The following is a 20,842-nucleotide window of genomic DNA, read 5'->3' on the forward strand; positions in this document are numbered from 1 at the left end:
CTAAACTCTAGTTTAATGCAATCGAGACAATGATAGCATCCCTGAAAAAAAATTAATAGAGTAATACTCTGCCTGGGCACTGCTTCATATTTACAGAAAAATGCCACTGTGCCAAGTATGGAGCAATTCTGTACTTTTCAGCTTAATCTGCCCCTGGAAAAATGCCATCTGTATAATGGATGTTAGCACAGGTATGAAGGGGTTAAGAGGTGAACAACCTCTGCCTTCAAGAGCTAAACCCAAGCTAAAAGTATATATATATATATATATATATATATATATATATATATATATATATATATATATATATATATATATATATATATATATATATATATATATATATATATATATATATATATATATATATATATATATATATATATATATATATATGTAGAGAGAGAGAGGCCGACTCAGAACACTTAAAGTGAACTAATAAGTCAAATATTTAATGATGAATTGCTGGTGATTCTACCAACATATACATTCTGTTAGACCACAGAAAGTCAAGAACTGCAACAATGGCTTCTTAGTATAGTGAGACCATATTTTTCACCCTATTGTGTCAGATCTGGAATATCAGCCATACTCAATATGAATATCAATAAGGTGACATGAAGGGAAACAACTCGGGTGGCCACATAGAAAAGCACACAGTATATTATGTCTGCATGCAAATTAGTCTGCTGAGTTAACAAGTTACACGGGTCAGTAAACTGGTCTAAGAATCCTTTTCAGTCATGCCCCAGGCTAAATAAGCAGATACAGAAAAATGTTGACAGCTGCATTAAATATACTGCATTTACAACTGATTTAACATGCACAGAAATAAACCTTATATCTAAAGTATAGAGCTATATAAGCAGCAATATACAATAACTAAATTATGTACATTTATGGAAAAAAATATTTACAATATTATATGATAGCATGGGAATCACAAGTGAGTTATGTAGTCAGCTTTGCCCCCCTGTACCACTTGAGTAATGGGTGCTAACCCTATAATGCTGCCCCTTTCCTCAACCTTAACTCTACATCTTACCTTCATTAAATCCATCCCATAACACTGCAACTACACAAGACACACTTGGACACACAAACAATACTATATGTTATCCCCTAACCTAACCCTGATGCTAACCCTAAAATACACAAACTCGCACACAGATGTATAACACCTATCCTTTACTCATCCCCAAGCCTAACCCTACCTCACATACACATGCAGAAACACTCACCCCTCCAACCTCACATATCTATCTCGACATTACACAGTATCAACATTTCCACTGCATGGCTATCCATACCATCGACATTAAACCACACCCCTGTGTTTGTTGAAGAAACGGCATTAACCAAAAATGTGGCGGACCCATATAATATATAAATATATATACATATATATATATATACATATATATATATATATATATATATATATATATATATATATATATATATATATATATAGACACTTGCATGAATTTAACTTTCACCAAAAGTCAAATTCGCGCTCACACATACCCGAAATGTTCATCGAAGCAGCAATTTCGGGTATGTGTGAGTGGTGTGCCAGTCATACTGCGGTGTGAGTAAGGGAATATTCTTTTACTCCACTGTAGTGCGACCTGGGAGTGAGAATATTTAAGTAGGGGGGTGTGGGAGGCAAAAACATTTAATTAGGTTTTTTTTTCACAGTTTAATGGAAGCTCTTTTTCGATTAAAGCACACTTGTATTTTCGAGCAAGTGTCCTAGATCCACACACACACACACACACACACACACACACACACACACACACACACACATATATATATATATATATATATATATATATATATATATATATATAATGTATGCAGTATCATGCATATGTAGTATTCTAAGGTTAATAACTTAGTCATAAAGTCAGATACATGAATGTGCACATTGATCATATGGTCTTCTGACACAATCCCACTAAATACTGGTTTGGCATCCATCATCTTTATAGAGAGAGGGGTGTGCTTAAATTTTCTGTAAGTATTTAATGCAACTAGATTTAATTAATACAATACCATCCTCAGGCTTGTCACACTTGTACTATTGGATACATTACATTTATATAGCACCAGTTACTAATATTTGTCACAAGTCTGCAACTACATCTGTCACCAGAAATGAATTCACCCACAAAAAGAACCTTTAAAAGACTTCCTTGATCACATTAAATGATTAAGTCTCCACCAATAATACTGAAATGCATAATCAAGTGCAACAAAAATATTATACTTAATCATTTGAAAACATGAGTAAAAGTGCATCATAAATAAAAGCAGTATCACAATTTAGTTGTCTTCTGTTCCAAAATACATTTAATATTCATGGAGTCCTTCAGACCTAGTATCTTTATTGCTTGCAACTTTATCTGCCAACATAATACTTAATATCCAATAACAGTACTTTGAAATATTACTGTATAGCTAGGAATTCTACATTCTTCTTCCTCTATATATGTAGACAGACTCTGGAATGAGTAGGTAAAACTGCAACATTTCATAAGTACCTGAACCATATTTGAAACATGTCCGTTCGTAGTCTGCTGTATAGTTCAAATGTCTTCAAGAATTCAAATTCCACGTGTGTGATAGATAAAGACATAAACAATCAGTTGCACAGATGCAGAAGATTGTTTTCATCTTCTGCATCTATGTGCAACTGGATGCAAAGGGTGTTCTTAAAGAACACCCTTAACAAAAAAAGTAATTAAAAGAAAATTACTGTTCTGGCATTTTTAATTTTTTCTAGATAATATGCTGTCCTTTCTGTTTTCTGGACAGTGTCCCTTAATTCTGAACAGTCCAGAAAAAATCTGGACAGTTGGCAACACTCCCTAAATGGTGGTCCTACAGCCCAGGTGCTTACTACAACAGTAGGAGGCTGACACCACTGCATACAATGTAGACAGGCTATGAGCAAGCAGTAATAAGTGGAGCAAGTAGCAGGAAACATCAGGATCAGGAGGGCAATGCATGATGTATTGCCACTATGTTGCTGATAGCCACATACATACTGTGGTGATAGATGGCGGGGTATGGTGTGGGATTTAATGGTGGATTGTGTTGGCAAATGTGAATGTGTAAGGTGTGTACATAATGGTGAACAATGTATGTGGTCATGTGATGTGTTACCCTCTTCATATCTTTCAGGAGGGATGTCCTGCCGTAGGAATCCACCTTTCTCAGAAGCAGAGACTGACACCATAATTGATGCCCTGAGATTCCATCACCAGGCCCTGTCATCAAGGAGTCACCATAACCAGCAAGAATGTGCTGCACTGTGGGCAGACCTCATGGCATCGGTTAATCATGTGGGCCACCACGACAAGAGCTATGAGCAGGTCCAACACCGTGCCACTGATATGATACATCATGCACGGCAAAGGGCCGGAGCTATGGCCAGGATCATGCTGGCACTGGTGGAGAGCCTGCTATACATCAACCACTCTTGGCCACAGAGGATTTCCTGGCAAACCTGGGTTCAGCCACCAGCTCACAAGAATCGATCACACCATATGTCATGAAGTTGGGTGGCACAACTTCCTCAGCTGAGGAGCATCCAGGTACGTCTCCAGTTGTCATCACATTAATACTGTAGCATTCATAGTGGCAGCCTCTGCATACCTGTACACATATGTCAGGTCAATCTGCGTTTATGGGGGGTTTGTAATGCACACATGTGCACACAAATTGTGAATGTCAGGAATGTGGGTAGTATCACAGTTTGTACTGTACATGTTGATATATGCACATATCATCCTGTACAAATGCCACATTTGTGTCTGCTGACAATCCCACGCCCCACATATCCATAGGTACCTCTGGTGTGGCTGAGGTCCATCATCCTGTTGGTGGTGAGTGTGGAACTGCTTTGTTATGGCTCATCTACATTCTAGGTATTTAAGGGCTGCCAGTTTGCCCTGAACACAACTGTTAAGCTTAGCCATATTGCAATACATGCATGTTCACTTAAGGAGGGGTGCACTGCAGTGCATTACATTGGTAATCAAGTAACATATTTGCAGGTGCTGTAATCCATTAGCACATATTTTTGTGAATGTGTAGGCAGTCTGCTACAAAGGGGTGCATTACTATTGTGGAAACAGGTGCACTGTGCTGTAGGTGAAGGTCTGTTACATACACTGACATGTCACTTATCTCACAGGTGTATAGTCATTAATTGGACATAGCTGCACTGCATGTTGTTAAGGGCCTGTCTTGTGTGTGTTTGTTGCTTGTGCATTGTGCATGGCATCAGTCTTAAGGTGTGGTCTGTCTAATGCATTTGTGGCACCTCACCTGTAAGTGTGTGTGTGTGTGTGTGTGTGTGTGTGTGTGTGTGTGTGTGTGTGTGTGTGTGTGTGCATCAGCAGACATTATAGTGCAGAAATTAATGTAGTCATGTTGTCTTATGTTCACAGATGACCATGGGGGTTGGAGTGTGTCCCCCTCACAACCTGATGTCACTGTCTCATCAGACTCCGATGATGATGGTGGCCATAGTGAGGCCCAGGTGGGATTGCTGGGGGCTGAATCTGTACCATTGGTTGACATCCCACTTCTTCCTCAGTGTTCCCACACACAGTCAGAATGCCCACACATACCCAGTCCCCAGCAACCACAGATATTAGACAGTCAGAGGGTGGTGGCACCAAACAGGAGAGTGTGGTGACTATGCCATCTGTGACTGTAGGCACTAGTCATAGCCAGAGACCTGGCAAAGTCCCACACAGGCAGATCAACAGGGGTGCTCAATAGAGGACTGCTCCCTATCCAGCACCTGTCATAGGTGTCACAGCATGTGTCACCTAACGCATGTTTTGGTCCATCATGGAGGCACAGGCATATTGTGAATGGTACACCAGATGGATGCTCAGGATCATGGATGCCACACTGCCTGGCATGCATGACTCCATCCATGGGATTGGTGATGCCTTACATCATTTTACTGATGTAGTGGATAGACAGTGGGGTGAGACCTTGTCAGTTGTTAACCGTGCAATGCCTGTGCTTGAAAATGTGGTGGGAGTAGTGCATTGGACACATTGGATGTAGGTCAGCAGCAACATCAGCTGAGAGCCCACGTGGCCATGCACAGTCACACTCCCATAGTGGCAGTACCACCAGCACTACCGAAGGGAGGGTGCCATCCATACCACAACATGGCAGGCCATGGGCATGTGTTCCTGGGCAGTCCTGTGAGAGACACAGACCTAGCAGGCACTGGTCACCATCAGCAAGTAGTACAGCATCTGGCCCTGGGAATGGTGGTGCCAGTGCCATTCCTGGTGGAACCAGTTCCCATGTTCATGGCCAGACACAGTTTACTGTACATTCTGCCATGTACCACACACACCTGTCCAACATACCTTCGTGTAGGGCTGGCACATGGCTTGACAGTGTACATGAACATACTCACACATCACTGTCACATGCAGGTCACCACCAGAAACACACAGCTCCTCTCCATGGCACAGCTGACCAGCACCCCCCTCCAGACATGCACACACAATGTCAACTGTGTGACACAGCCTAGGCCTTTGGCAACCCCACACCACACACTGTGCATGTGATGTTACCTGTGCCACATTCCTGTCATCCATACCATCAATGCAGGGACATGCTAATATGTGTCTGATGCACAGGGTGACTATAATACATTTAATTACAGTTTGAAGTGCAGTAGTGTTATGTCGTGTAAGGTGCTGTCTTCTGGCATGTGTCATGAGTACACATCAAAGTGTATGTACCTTTGTGCCATGATGCTGTACTGCTGTTAGTACTCCTGACTGACTGTTGTCTCCCAGACCTTATTCCCTTTCTGTTCTAGGTGTCTGTGTTTCTATGCTGTGAGGACCTGCTGCCAATGCAGCATCTCAGGATGGCATAGTGGCAACACAGAAATGTGACATCACCAAGGTGTGGCTGTATATGTGCAAGGTTACCTAAGTGCGTATGTGTAGAACACTGTGTGAGGGACAATGGGGGTGGAGAGCACAATCTTGCATGCATACCCCTTGACACAGCATGCTACTCCTGATACATGTCACCTGGGATTTCCATAGGATCACAGGTTCATAGGATCATAGGTTAGTAGGTAATGGATCTGGGTCTTTTACAAGCCTAGCCATTACTTTATCTCGGACACAATCATCGATCAGCAGCTGTTTCTCCTGTCATTGAGGGACACAGGTGCGACCCCTGGGATAGATTTGTGGTTTCCCATCCACTAATCACTGCTGCACTTGATGCGATTCTGCATGGTATTCTGTTTGACATGTCTGGGAAGTGTATTCCTGAGACAGGGCAGCCTCTGGGTGACAAATCTGTCTCTCCAGCAGGTTTTGCTGATGTCGCATATCAGATTCAGGCCAGTCGTGCTGGTAATGCATGAAGAGCTAGACTCACATATATGTGGCAGCTGTGGAAGGGCTGGGCACAACATTGCCATCTAGGCTTCCCACAGTCCACCTGTGGACAACCTGTCCAGTTCCGAGAGGGCACTACCGATTCAAGGCTGTCTGCATGGAACAGATGTTGGAGGCCATGGATTACCTTTGTGGATATTACTATGGCCTTTCCAGTTGCTGCAGATGTCCAGATAGGTGCATACCAAATGGGGTATGGTACTAAATTTTTGTTGTACTGACTGGGAAGTATACAGAGGTAATGTCCAGCTTTTATCTGGATGCACCCTCTTTACTTGTGTGGTGAATCACACACAAGGCTTTTCTGACCACTGCCTCTACTTGATGGCTGAATGCAATACTGTTATCAACCTGAGTACTTGGGTCTCTCAATGCAGGTTGTGTGTTTTTGGGGCTGCCATTGATGTGGGAAATAGTGGGGCCATGTCCTTGCCGTATGTTATGATGGTACTGTTTTCTGCATTCAGCTTGCGGCCAGGACCTTGCCACCATACCATACCCGATTTAAGATCCCATTGGGGTGTGTTAACATCAGTTGGTGGGTCAGTAACAGACAGCACACAACTTACAATTGCCACAGCCTTAGGCAATACCTCCAAATATGGGTGGTGGCAGTTAGCATTCATGCCTAGATACATGTGGGTCACCGGGGGGGGGTAGCAGTTACTCACAGGGCTTCCACATGTCTACATATTGCACAGACATAGGCAACACAGAGTAGGGTTGCCACCTTATGAAATGTGCAATATGGGGCACTTCTTGTAGTATTGTGAGAGTTGGCATGACAAACCATACCCACGGCAAATGTAACAGACAGGACCTTTCTTGGTCTTCCAATATGACAGCTTATGTTTGTCACATTTCCATAGCTTATGCTATATTTCATAACATTAAGATGTTTATGATGTACAATAACTGCTTTATGCAACTATCACACAACTTTAGGAAATGTTTGTTGTCCTACACTCTTGGGACCTCTGTATTTTTGAGTTGCTTTCACAGGTCATACCTGGCCAAACATGGGCTGCAACCTGCAGGGTGGGACAGGTGGTGGCCATAACTCTGACCTGTACAGATTTCTGCAGAATGTCCTGATGTTTGCCACATACTTTGGTCCATTTTTCATAACATTATGGTTTTCTGGCAAATTAGTGGCAAATCATTAAAGACTGAAGTTAGACAATAATGACAGATATTTTATTTTCAGACTTCATACCCTTCCAAAAATTCATGTTAATACACAACCTGTATGCTATCAACCTTCTATGTTTGTAAGAGCAATATTTAAAAATACATAGGCAGGAATGACACACAGCTGCAAGGGGATATATTTACACACAAGCACACCCACTCACTGAATTGCTGTTCATCAGATTAGAGCTGCTACCTATCTAGTTGTTTACTGGTAACCAAAGAAAAAAACTAACAGTCAGAGACAAATAGCGTACGGCACCAGGACAACCCAGTCAACACAAGGACGTATCAAAAAATGTTCAAGTTGCTTGCAATGCCAAAAACCAGATACCTCCTCGTTATAAGTTTGTAAACGCAATTTAATGTTAAAAACGTTTTCGCTTCCTACACGGAAGAAGCTTCATCAGACAGTGAGACACAGAACATGATTCAATTTAAACTAAGCAAAAAGGAAAGACAATGATGTCATTTCCTTCAATACTTACATCTATTTTTTAATTTTAAAAAAAAAAAAAAAAAAAAAAAAAAAAGGCAAGCACCGTTTCTTTTGAATAATTATTACAGTCACTACTAAGTGGACGAGAATGCACATTCACATAAAATGACACCATTAACCGATCAGACGGGTTCCTTGTTGATGTCTAAACACAGTACGAAAAGGAATGTCTTTCAGTGCGGGTAGGTTTCAGTGACACAACGAGTGAAACAACCTTACTTGAAGGTTTGATTGTATACCCTACCTTTTTTTTAAAAAGGAATATATGACATTAAAAAATTTGTTAAAAACCATTAAAAAGTCATAATAAAACATGTAATAAACACAACTCGACTCTTAATAAGTCTATAAAGACTATAGCCTGTATTAATACAAGTTTCTTAAAATGTTAAGAAAATTATAAATTATAAAAGCTCGATAGGAAACAATGCTGTTGAAAAATCTCTCAAAGAGAGAAAAAAGGGTTTAAACTCAGTGCTATATACAGCACGGTACCTCTTCTTGTTGATACCCTACAAGGGCACTAGCTAAAATATTGAGAAAAATACAGCAAAAAAACTGAAAAAAGTGTAACTTGAGGTAAAAAAGAATGTATATATGTCTATAAATCACCTCAAGTAACTTTTATATTTCAGCACAGCCAAAATATTGCATGCTTCATTTAATCCTGGATAGGAAAAAGCATTTAGGCGTAACTGCCATTCTAATTCTCTAATCTCCAGTAAAAGAGCTTGTGGGCCCCCTCTTATACCTACATTGACACTATCAATGCCCATGTAGGAGAAACTATGTCCAGTGTGTTTAATGATATGTTTAGAGAGCGCGTTATCACCTTTATTAGTTCTAATTGCATAATTATGTTGGTAAAGACGGTCCTTTAATCTACGGTCCGTCTTACCAACATAAAATGCAGGGCAACAATTACAAAATGCAAGATACACCACAGATTTAGTGTTACAAGTGATTTTATGATTAATGTTGTATTTAATACCATTAACCATAAATGAGTTGCCTACTTTTAAAAATCTGCACAAATTGCACATCCCACACATAGCAGTACCATTATGTCTCAAGAAAAAATCAGTAGGGTCTTCCCTAGGTTGAAGTAATTCTTTTAAGTTGTTACCCCTCTTAAAAACAAAGGATGGTTGTAAACCTAAAGTTTCTATCAACTGTGGGTTGTTCAAAATGAAGGACCAGTTTTTCTTGATGATTGAACAGATAGCATTAATATGCCTATTGTAAGTGATAACCAGACTGGACCTCTGTATTTTTTAGTTGCTTTCACAGGTCATACCTGGCCAAACATGGGCTGCAACCTGCAGGGTGGGACAGGTGGTGGCCATAACTCTGACCTGTACAGATTTCTGCAGAATGTCCTGATGTTTGCCACATACTTTGGTCCATTTTTCATAACATTATGGTTTTCTGGCAAATTAGTGGCAAATCATTAAAGACTGAAGTTAGACAATAATGACAGATATTTTATTTTCAGACTTCATACCCTTCCAAAAATTCATGTTAATGCACAGCCTGTTATGCTATCAACCATCTATTTTTGTAAGAGCAATATTTAAAAGTGCATAGGCAGGAATGACACACAGCTGCAAGGGGATATATTTACACACAAGCACACCCACTCACTGAGTTACTGTTCGTCAGATTACAGCTGCTACCTATCTAGCTGTTTACACTATAATGCTACGCAGTTATCACATGTGCCACGGAGCTTATGCATTTGGATTGTGTCTGCCACTGCTGTTGGGGTGGATGACATCATTAGCTACTGACAGGGAGGCAACTGCTGTGAAGGACACCAGTTACAGGGACATAAAATGAGTGACCACTGCACAGACATAGGCCTGTTGGGCATGTGTATTCTGTGGACTATATTATGTGCAATATATACACAGACACACGCAAACACAGCCAATGTGAGATTAGAACCCCTACCTACCTACTATTACACCATACTATTTGTGCATGCCACTGGTTACAATTGGTGTACGAGTGGCTGCAGCACTAAATCACACTATGTCTTTCTGGGTCTCTCTCTCTCTCTCCCCCCCTCTTTCTGCCTATATATATACATATATACATATATATATATATATATATATATATATATATATATATATATATATATGTGTGTGTGTGTGTATGTGTGTGTGTGTGTGTGTGTGTGTGTGTGTGTGTGTGTGTGTGTGTGTGTGTAACCTATATATATATATATATGTGCCTATATTATACTCAGCAGATCCAGATATATCTTATATGTCCCACATACAGATAGATAAGGGTAATCATGTCTGATGGGGATGGGGATAGGGAGAGACAGTTGAGGTATACATAGCTCTCTGTATGCACAAAGATACTGTATATGGACATCACAGTATAGTCAGATGTGGGTTCAGACATGGGCTGAAATTAGCTAAGTGTAGGAGTGTGCCCAGTATGACCATCATTAATTACAATGTGACTCCAGGCCAGAACTACCTGTCCTCTAGTCCAGGATTTTTTGTGCTACAGCCAATTGTCTGCTGGACCTGGTGAAACAGTCCAGCACCTCCCTGATATACTGCCTGAGGGATTTCCTGGTTGTGGGCTGTCTGTAATATCTGACCTATATGTAGGGTGTGTACAGCGTGTATTGGACTGAACAGAGTTTTGCATAATATGTGTGGTACATTTTACATAGTACTGTGATGCCTTGGTACCTCAGTGGCAGATCATTATACATTGATGTGAGGAAATGCTTACAGACATTTGGGTTACTGACTCCATACACTGCAGGTAACCTATGCTACTACAGAAACTTTTGTATTCTGCACTTTCTACATTAGTCTGGCCAGTAGTTCCTCCTTCCCCTTATATGCGGGCCTTTGTCCTGCCCTACTCCAGTTCCTTTGCTGCTCTATGTAGTTGTAGGTATGCTGTGACTGGTGCAAGAGATGTAACACCACACACAGGGTTTTGGACTTCACACCTCTGACTGTACCTGCTTTCCAGGTTGTCCAGCATAGTGCCCCACACGTCTGCCCTGGTCCTCAGACGTTTTGTCTTGTACTGTTATTATAAGGCTACATGTTGCCCAAACTTCTCATACTCTTACAGTCATTAATGGGAACAGGGCCATATATAATAGTGAGACACAGACCCAGACATGAGGACAGGATTTAATATTGCTCTTACAAACCTAGACAGTTGGTGGAATGGTTTTGTATTACCATGCATTTTTCCAGTGGGTATGAAGTCTGCATCTCACCTGTCTGTTATTAGTTTCTTACAGCAACCTTTAGTCATTTGCCACTACTTTGCCAGAAAACTGCAAATGTTATGAGAAACAGAACAGATATATGAGCCATAAATGTGGACATTCTGTTAAACTCGGTACATTTGTGGGTTATGGATGGTGTCCACTGACTTGTTGTAAGTACTGACACAGTAATGCAGCAGCCTTTATATCCTGCTGCTACACTGACTTGTTACAACCTGTTATTCTACTAGCCACCATCTAGGTTATTGAGGGCTGTGTACTATCCATATCCGTGGCCCCCTGTCTCTTCATTGTGTCTGTCTTTGTCCAGCTTTCTTGCAGTAAGAAATACTGATGTATGGACAGTCTATAGAACTCCTACCATAGGTGTAGCTCACATGAAAAACAGTAGGTGCAGCCAGTCTTGAACCACGTACCCTATTAACCATGGTAATGTACTCACCCACTAAGCCACAGCAGCCACCAGTCAGTGCAGTTTACTTCCTGACACTATCAACCATAGAAAAACATAGCACTTTGACCTCTGCATATTTGGGAAATGGTACATGTCACTAGGTTGATTGGGACAGTCCAAGGAATGTGTGGTCTGCTGCTATTACCTTGCAAACATACTGTGACTGCAGTTGTATGGGGACATGGGTGTGTTGGGGGTAGGGGACTCTAACATTGACAGTCAAGCATCTGTCCTGTGACCCCACTGTGTGTCATTCTCTCACACAGTGCATTGGGTTTTGTTGGCTTGGGGCTTACTGCATATTAAGGGTTGGCCAGTATTGGATGAAGAGTTCCTGTTGTCCCATACAGCTGTCAGTTGTCTGCAGCTATCCTAGTAGCCCACTCTGTTCCCTTGCATACATGCAGCAGGTCCATACATATGCTACCACAGTCTACTACCCCATTCATTTCTTGTAAAGAAGAGTGACTTACCTTGTGCCATCAGTGGTTGAAATAACAGTGTTTCAGATCTGTCTCTGTGTGATGCATGCCATACACAGCCAATAGATGGAAAGGTACAGGTTGTGTGGTATGGCTGGAATCCTTTTTACTATGTATGTGAGTTGGAGTGAGGCATCAGTCCCTAGGTACCTAGGTTGTCAGTGCATGTGCTATGCATTGCGTCTTTGCCAAGACCATATGCATGCCTGTGCACTATCCACCCTTTTTTGGGGCTTTTACAGCCCCTGTTTAAATTTTACAGTCCGGTACACAGATTCTAACCAAGTACATTTCCTACACTGACACAACACCTACACGAGTGCCTTTCTGCTTGACGAATCACAAATCAACCTCATCTGCATGGTTTTCATCAGTTTATGAGGTGATTTGCATTCCACAGACACCTCCATGTCCGCACGCTCATGCACACCTCTTAGTCATGTTTCCTGGATCACTCAGTGGACATGTTCTGTGTTCGGATGGCAACACTATTCCTACACAGAGAATTGCTCCATGTAGAGTTTATTGAATTCCACCCATAATCTTGATATACATTGATTTTATATAACATTTGATAAACATGAAGCATTTTTCTTGTTTTCATGTCCAATTGATCCAATATTTTTTTCTGGCCAGTTGATAACCCCAAAAGCCCTTAGACAGGAAATTCATTTATACCTCAGACTTATTTTTAGATGTCAATGCAGTTTTCAATATCAGTTTTAATCTTCTGAAGTATTCCTTACTGAGCTTTATTTGCTTTTGTTCATGTTTTATTGTTAATCCTTCATCTATTGTCAGATATTAATACACTTTCTCCTGCTCAAGTTCCTTTATATCATATTCTTACCCAAGTTGATATGTTCTTGGTGCGGCAGCTTTCCTGTTTTAAATGTTGCTTTTGCACATTTATCACCACCAACTTTATTCTTATATCATCTCTGAAAGTTTTAACCATTTGTAGTTGTGCTTTCAACTTCTTATCTGATGAACTATGCAGTTTTAAGTCATCCACAAAAAGTAGATGAGAAATCTTTACACAGGGTTGTTTTCTGGGAACCAAATTATAACCATAGCCTAACCTATTAAGTAAACAGCTTTACTGGTTAAGGGCAAGACAAAACAGCAGTGGCGACAAAGAATCACCCTGAAATACCCTCCTTTGAATTTCTGTCCCTAGGATAATAATTTGCCCTTTGTCATGGCTCACCTGCAAAGTGATTTGCCACTGTTTCATGGCCATTGTAATATCACTGATCAATGTGGGGTGTATCTTATACATCTGTAAGCTTTCCTTTATCCATGAATGTAGGATGCTGTCAAATGCATCTGTCTGGTCTAACCCTGATGTAGGAATGTTTCTGTGTTTTGAGGATTCTGCACTGCCATTTTTCCTTGTCCTGCCACCAATGTGCAGACCAGGATTGGGCACTTTTTATCCTAGGACCTGTGTACCCAGATGTCTTTTTTATTTTTAACCTACCATTCTCCATAACATATGCTATATAAAATATAGTCTAGATATTAGTGTCACCTTGGTGAGATTTTGTGAAAAGAGGGTCCACGATATGAAGGTACTCACCAAGACCTGAGGATGAATTCAGTTTCAGGTATACAAGCTTCCTTTTCTTGCTAATCTCATCTCTCCATTTGGACCCATGATATGTATAAATATGACAGCATAGCTTGCTTCCATTTCTTTGTTACTATATTGCTAATGTGCTTTTAATACCAAATGTGATATCTACCCATCCATTTTTTCTGCCTTCTTTAACCATTTTAGGGTTGTTGTGGCTTGGGGGATAATACCTATCTTGGTTTGTGGGGGGCAATATCTATCTTGGCAAGCAGGGTGCCAAGCAAGAACCTGGGAAGTAGCCCAGATAGGATTTCAAAACACACACACACACACACACACACACATACACACACACACACACACACACACACACACACACACACACACACACACACACACACATAGATGCACAAACATGCAGTAAACTAAGAACAGTGTAGCACTGCCAAATTTTCAAATCACTTGCCAAAATGTATTTTGAATGTCTATGGAAACTGGAGGCTACAACATAAGGGCACACAGAAGGCACCAAAGCTGAGAATCAGACTGGGCTGGGGAATTGAGTACTCTGAGGTGGCAGAGATAAATGCTCTACCAATGTATTACTCATGAATTACATATTCTGGCAGCACCATATGGCAACATTGTAGGTTCATAGCTTCACATGTGTGTTCCAGGCTAATTTACCACTATGGCCTTTGTAAGGCTAGCCACATATCCCCAATCTCTGGCAAGTTCTGGTACCCTTGATAAGTGTAAGCAGGAACTTTGGAAATAAAACATTTACAAACAGGGGCCCGTGTGATGAACCATTTACCTCTGCCTCTGTTCAAAAGGGACATAGGTGCCAAACCAGGAATGAATTTCCTGTTCCCCATCTGATTGTCCAAGTTACACTTGAAATTGGTTAGGAGCCTGTTCCAGAGATGGGGTATTCTCTGGGATGCATACCTGCCTCTCCAGCAGGTCTGGTTTGTATTACAGGGAAGGTTTAAGTCTTTAGAATGGCCAATTCTAGTGCTATTAGTTTTGCAGATATGCAGGAAGTCCATCAATGTGGGGTCTGAAAATGCCTTGTATGTTAGGCATATATCTCCATTCAACAGCTTGCACAAGACAATACAGGGACAAGACTTTGAGGCAGTCTGCAAAGAACATATTACTTATGCCCTGTATTCTTTTAGTGAGGACCCTTGGTGGATGTTCTAATTGTTGAATGTGCCTGGTGAGGTATATACCAAAGGGGACGCTGCACTCAATGATAGGTCTGATGAATGCTGAATACAAGGTAACAATGATCTCCTTGAACCTAGATGCCATACATGTGTATATAAGCTGCACACAATAGAATTATTTCCTCATTACTGTAGACGCATGATGATCAAAGGCTAGATTACTGTCTATGTCCCCCCCCCCCAAGTCCCTGATTACTGGTTTGACTTTTAGGGGTGTGTTGTCAATATGAGAGTTTCCAGGTTAGATGACTTCCCAAAGGATAGGGTTATGTATTTCCTGGCAATTCATTTTAGTTCATGGCTCTGAAACAAGTTATGTGTCTGTGCCAGCCCTTCCTGGAGAACATTAGTGTCAGTAGAGGTGTCTATAACTGTTCCTAATTTGCAATCATCTGTAAATTTAGTCCGCCAGAGGCCCTTGATATTGACATTGACTTTGGAGAAGTAAATATTAAAAAGCAGTGTTCCCAGGACCGATCCCTAAGGAGCTCCCAACTTCTAACTTCCTGGGTCCTGTCTGTGAGCCAGTTGGGTATCATCCAGGTGACATAAGGGTCTATACCTAACTTCTTGAGTTTTTTGCCTGAGTGGGGTATTATGTCAAATGCCTTGGCTAGGTCAAGGTAGGCAGTGTAAGCCATTGTGCCTTCATCTGTTGCTTTGGTGACCTTCTCAAAGAAGTTTGCCAAGTTGAGTAGCTTGACCTACCCTTTACAAAACCAAAATGGGTTGGGTCCAGTGACTGAAGGCTTTTTATGTCATTATTGATCATTTTCATGATAATTCTTTCCATGGCTTTGCATATGAGACTAGGGAAACTTATGGGTCTGTAGTTTCTAGGGTCTGTAGATGGCCCACCTTTGTGCAGCGGGATGACTGTTGCTGTTCTTCATTCTTTAGACACAAAGCCTGTTTTGAGGGTACAGTTAAATAGTGATTATAGAGGGTCTGATAGGTCATGCTTCATGCTGTTTAGAAGGTGTCAGCAGTGAGGACCTATTCCTCAATGATAGTAAGGGGAGTTATATTTGATAGTATTTTCTCAGGGAAAGCTGGGGGGGAGTTAGAACTGAATTTTTCTTCCAGTAGGTTTGCTTCTTCTTATGTCTTCTGGCTCAGTATATGTGGCTGTATTAACAATGAGCTCTGCACACATTTGTGTATTGTCTTTCAGATTGCGGACATAACTAAAGAATGTTTTGTGGTTGTCCTTGTCATGGGAGGCCAAATTTACCTCACATTTGGCTTTTGTAGTCTTCATTTATCCTCTAAGTAGTTTGTTTTTGATGAGTGTGCTTTTATGCTAATGGCTAAAGATGTTGTGATTCCACCAGGATGGCTTGTTTTATGAGTTAATTCTGTACTTATTCCCAGTGAGTACAGCTGCCTCTATGCAGCTATTAACATGCTTGTATAGGGTTTCTGTGAATAGTTCTGCATAGGCAGCAGTGTTATTAGGGTTTATGGGGGCTTGAAATTTTGTCAGGTTTCACTTAATAGTGGGAGGTCAGTACTGAAATAGATTCTAAACATTCTAGGGTTAGCTGGGGTTCCATGTTTTATTTTTAATTCAGAGAAGACTGTTTTGTGGTTTTACCTTACCAGAGATATTACACTAGGAGGTCTGCAGCACTCTCCCATATGAGGACCAGTTCCAATATGATTGCTCCCCTAGTTGGTGTATTGAAAATCTGGTCTAGGGAGTTTGTGTTTCCAAAATCCAGGAATCCCTGTATCTGCATGTTTCATGTCATATGTGATTCCCAGTTAATAGCAGGGTAATTAAAGTCACCATGAATATGGTATCAGTTTGGATCATGAGTGTTTCCAATAAGCTTAAATGCATGTTATGCATTTCCTGTGTCACAGAGGGGGGCCCATAGCTTGCAAGGAAGTGGTATGAGATGTCGCCTATGGTGACTTGAACACATCATCCTTTGTGACAAGCTTTAAGGTATATTTATTTTTGATGTAAATTGAAACACCTCCACCTATAGTCTCTGTCTGTGCAGTAGCCAGTCTAAATGTGTGGATTATAGTCTTGTACTGCTGATGTACTCTCAGTGGCTCTAAACCATGTTTCGGTGACTGCACAGACATTAGCATTCTCTAGGGAACGGAACGCTTGAAGGGAGAGGAATTTCTTGTTTAGACTCCTAGCATTGAGCAGTAATACCTTTAGATTTCCTTGGCTTTGATTTGCTATGTCTGAAGTACTTTCAGTTTGACAATTGCCTAAAAAAGGCTCTATGGGGGAGGACATTGTTTTCACTAATATTCAAAAGCCTAGAGGGGAGAGGTACAGACCATCCCTGGCAAAGCAGCATGGTCTGTTGATCATCTCCTTCCATGCTGACAAATATTGCACCCCCTTAGAATGACACCAGAAACTAAGCCAGTTATGAATGTCAGTCATCTTCTGTTTGTGTTGTGGCATCATCTTTGTAGAAGGTAAAATGCTCAGTGCTAGGCTCATAGTACCTGGGATACATATGCCAAGAGTTTCACAATGTCTCTCTTTGGGTCTATGTCACATGATCACCTTTTCGAAAACAAAAAAAAAATTGAAGAGACCATAAGATCGAGTTTCCAAAAACTTGAACATCAAACCCCCCAAACAAATGCACCCCCACACTCCCTTCAAATTATATATATATATATATATATATATATATATATATATATATATATATATATATATATATATACACCAACTCTGAGACTGCACTTCAGTGAGAAAAAGGGTAAATTTCCCAATCCTCACTGTACCACGATCTCCATTCAAAAACTTTGGGGTTTCAAAATCTAGATCATATGGTCTCGAGTGGAGTTTGAGTTTCTGAAAACCTGATCAATTGATAGGGACCGCTCTCTTCATATAATCTAAGGAGGAATGTCGCAGTTCATTTACACTCACATGACTATGACTGAGTCATACTGGTAATTGTGGTCCAGTAACCTGAGTGAATACTTAATGTAGCAGATCCTGGCCTCTGATAAGCAATTGACAGTGACTTTCTCCTTACTCAGTCTGGAGAGAGGGACAGTGTGTCTCACAATGGAGTCCCCAATGACCAGAATGTTAGACTGTATGGTGGTTTGCCTTATGGCTTAGAAGTAGAGGCTCCATGAGATGTGGCTATATGTGTTAATGTGGGTGTTGTTTTGAAACTTTTTGAAACAGTGTATTCTGTGCTGCTTAGGGTATTTGTTATGTGTACTTCATCTAGGAGGTCTTTGGGGTTTAGGAAGGATATATTTATGTGCCTCATCATATGTGGGTCTATGTGTCTGCTTTGTACTATGTGTGATGGGTGCATAATATGTACTTCTGTCAACCTGATTGACATGAGTAGTGCTTTTATGTGAGAGCTTTACCTCCAATGACACTGTGTAAATACATCTCTCCCATAATTTATCAGTTTATTTCAGAATTAACTGATTGTCAGTAAACATGAGACAATTTCAGTATTGCCTTGGGAAGCCAATATCCCCAAGCTGGGAACAGAGATAGTGGGAAAGTTCATATACATGTCAATCGAGAGTACCTGGTTTGCAACTCTGGGGGCACTGCTTGTCAATGCAAGTTGCACTGTTTGCAACTGGGTATTGGTGAAACTTCAAGGGTGGTTTTACAAGAAAAATGTCAACTCAAGGTACTTGCATCTATACAGGGCACTACTAAACACATGAGATGAAACTACTAAAGTAGACCCTGATGATTTATGTATGAAGTATTTAGGGAGACATTCTGAACTTTGATTAAACAGCAGCTAATCAAGCAGTACTTAGTGAAAAGAAAGAATTAGCTTTGTCAAGAATGATGAAAAGAGAGCATTCACCCAATTGACTAGTACCTGGTGTCTAATAGTGCTGGTCTCACCACAGGTTCATGTTGCTGGGATACAAGTCTCCTTTGCTTCTTCTCACACCAGAAGCAAAACAGGAGCACCGATCCCAGCAGAAGAAGCAGGCTACAGGCTCTTTGGTGACTGACAGTCTTTTCCCAGATGAAACAGGGGTCTGTAGGTTTGTTGTAGCCTTTTCCTGCTAGATACCTTGAATAGCAACCAGAACAATAAGGAATGTCCACACAAACACTCACTGCCCAGTCAGCGACAGTCAGGAATCAATGCTACCTGCTTCATCTGTCACCAGGAACAAAATATAAGCACACATTCAGAGCTGGCACATACAAAACAGTTATCAGGATTTCTGGTGATCAGCAGTCTCCGGAAAATAATGCCCCATATGCTCCTTCTCTTACCAGGAGCAAAATAGAAGTACCAATCCTAAGATGACTACTGACAGGCAAAAAGTGGCCTCTCTAGTAATTAGTGGTCTTGGACGAGATGTTGCAGATTTATAGGTGAGATGGTACGTTACAGCAAGGAATTGTCACTGGTGCAGTACTGGAATGTAACATCTAGAGAGCAGTAAAACATTTGGAAGTCTTTGCAAAATAATAAATGTAATGTATTTTGCCATCATTTAGGTTATACCATTCACCAGGTTACAGATTATCAAAACATCAAGTACTAAGTATAGAACTTTACAAGCACTACTTCCTCACCTCAGTCAACCATGAATGCTCCACCCCAGCAAAACACTGCTAGCTAAAAATAGCCAGACAGACTATACTGCGCTAAAACACTGGTGTTTCAGTGCCACTTCCGCTCATAACTACCCATATTTAAATGTAGAGCTGAATGGAGTTGAATGGCGTTAGAGCTGAATATGACATTACAGTGCTTAGGTTCATGCAGCGCTGTCTGTGTGACAACATAAACTAGTCACGTTATGATGAGGAGTGAGTGTGAGTGCTGAAATAAGAGAAGTGTTGAAAGGCTGGAATTCCTAACATCCCATATAAACTTACACAACTCAAGAACAGGGTCAGTTTCAAATGCCAAAGCCAGTGTTTAATAAGGCTGTTTTAGGCATGCAGATCAATGGGAACAATTCTATCCCTGAGACTCTTGTATTTTTGGTAAATACCATCCTATATACAGAAGTTGGTGATTTCCATGCTTTTCTTATGTTTCTCGCTAAATGTATCTCGTTGTTTTCCCTTTTCTTATTTCTGTTACAGCTTTGTGGGATACAAAAAAAGTGTCACTTCTCCATCATTTCCCAATATCGTTTTCCTTTTGTCTCCATGCCTAATACCTTAGTCTTCCTTGGAAGTTAAATTAAATGTCTTAAAGCTACTTGCCTACTGGACTCATGTCTTTTTAATTTATCTTCTTTCCTCTACCATAAGATGATGAATTATTCTATTTTGCATATTTGTTTGTTGCTTGTTAAAAGCTGCCCACTGTACAACACTGCTATTATGTAGATATGGTTTCTCAAGGAGTAGCAAATTAACATTATATCCTAGGTATCATGGGGATTAATAGTTATATTTATATCAAAGTGTTTTGAAAATGTTGTCTAATTATCTTTGGAGAAGTGCATTCACGTTTCTCTTGCTTTAACCTGCAGAATAAATTGGAAACCGCAAATAACCATTTTATAACTCCACTTTTTGAAATAATTAGTCAGAAACAAACTATTGTCTCCTCCCTATCCCTTTTTAAGTGCAACTTGACCAATAGATAGGTAATTGGAAATTCACCCCTGGTCTGGCTCCTATGTCTCTGATGACATACT

Source organism: Protopterus annectens, chromosome 5.part0 (genome assembly GCF_019279795.1).
Source record: "Protopterus annectens isolate FY-2018-M chromosome 5.part0, PAN1.0, whole genome shotgun sequence".
NCBI classification, from domain to species: domain Eukaryota; kingdom Metazoa; phylum Chordata; order Ceratodontiformes; family Protopteridae; genus Protopterus; species Protopterus annectens.